General features: G+C 31.0%; 1 protein-coding gene across 1 annotated transcript in view; it reads right to left on the reverse strand.

The window, feature by feature from the left end:
• The window catches only part of LOC111086760, an 82,300-nt gene that overhangs the window by 12,012 nt on the left and 68,747 nt on the right, over window positions 1-1,541 (reverse strand). The gene's annotated exons all lie outside the window — the stretch shown is intronic.

Raw genomic sequence — 1,541 nt, forward strand, 5'->3', positions numbered from 1 at the left:
ACATATACATATATATATTATTACTATACATATATATATATATAGGTTATAGGTCATATATATATATATATATACGTTATAGGTCATATATATATATATACGTTATAGGGCTTTTATCATTTCAAATATCATTTCATTTCGCCCCAGTTTTACCCTGATTATAGGTCCAGAGATATTCTAATAAAACTTGCTAATCATTCTCACATGATTATTTAATAGTTCATAAACTGCTTATATTTTTTTATTCAATCGAGTTCAATGGATAATTTAAGTCACTTTTAGACAATTACTTTAACTTTTTTTTACAATAATAGCAATATTTAAGCTTCATAACTCTGTTTATATCCTTAGCGCAGACATAACAGATATATTTCTAGAATATTATCTTTATACATGAAAAATAAACGGATTATATAATGTTTTAAGTAATTGGTTTAGCCTAATAAACGCCGAGATATATTCATGTTATGGCTAATCTGCAATATAATAGGTAAGAAATAGGATCTTTCATTTTCAATGAGACACGATAGTAGATGTCTGTTTAACAGAAGTGTCCTTATTAAACACAGTTTCTTTACTAGCTGTTCAAATACACCTGCCATTAGAATTTATCAACACTAAAAATTGAAAAAAATATATTTGTTTAGATACGCTGGATACAAAATGTTCAGTGTTTCGATGAAGTGTATTTCGTATTAAGAGTACTTTGTAGTTATCATTGTTTTCATTTAATTAAAACTTGCCGTGTCTCACCAAGTAGACTTCTTCCGTTATCAGCGTCTGAAAAACTTGCATTGCACAGACGTGTTATGTGTTGTAAACACATATAGATATTTCGTTTTAAAGAAAACTTTTCAAAAACTCAAATTGCACAACTTAATGCAATTTTTCTAATGGCTTGTGGTGTTCGAGTGTGCTTTTTTAGCATCGGTTTAGTTGTTATGTCATTTGGCCCACTCAGATAAACGGTTTAAAGTCTGACGATAGCTTTGATATACGGAAACATCTGTTAGCTGAGTTCTTGCATAGATCTTAAAATATAACTCTATTTTGGAAGCCATCTTTTTTAAAACACATAAACCTGTCCTTTGCCGCCAAAAAGAATTCCTATACAATCTACACATCCGTCAGTAGGTCTGTGACATTTCCTGATTGGTTAAAGGACATGCCAATCAGTGATTTCCTTACCGGCCTACGTTGATCTGACTCATTTTATAAGCTGTATCATTTCCTATAGATCATTTTTCTAGACTGTTCTGCTATGATTGGTGTCTGGCGAAAAGCTTCAGCAGATATTTCCTTTTCAACATCTCAACCAACAATTGATCCAGTTATCAACGCTATTTTCAAGTTTTGAAAAACTCGACTTTCAAGATCTACGTATCTACATGAGCCGATGGTTCCATTTATCAACATTATATTTTAAGATCTGTGCAAGAACTCGGCTAACAGATGTTTCCATATATCAAAGCTATCTTCAAGTAACTATTTCAGTTAGTGAAATACTGCAAGTGATGGTGTCACTGTAAAAATACTCACTA

This window comes from Limulus polyphemus, unplaced genomic scaffold (genome assembly GCF_000517525.1).
Source record: "Limulus polyphemus unplaced genomic scaffold, Limulus_polyphemus-2.1.2 Scaffold1405, whole genome shotgun sequence".
Classification (NCBI taxonomy): domain Eukaryota; kingdom Metazoa; phylum Arthropoda; class Merostomata; order Xiphosura; family Limulidae; genus Limulus; species Limulus polyphemus.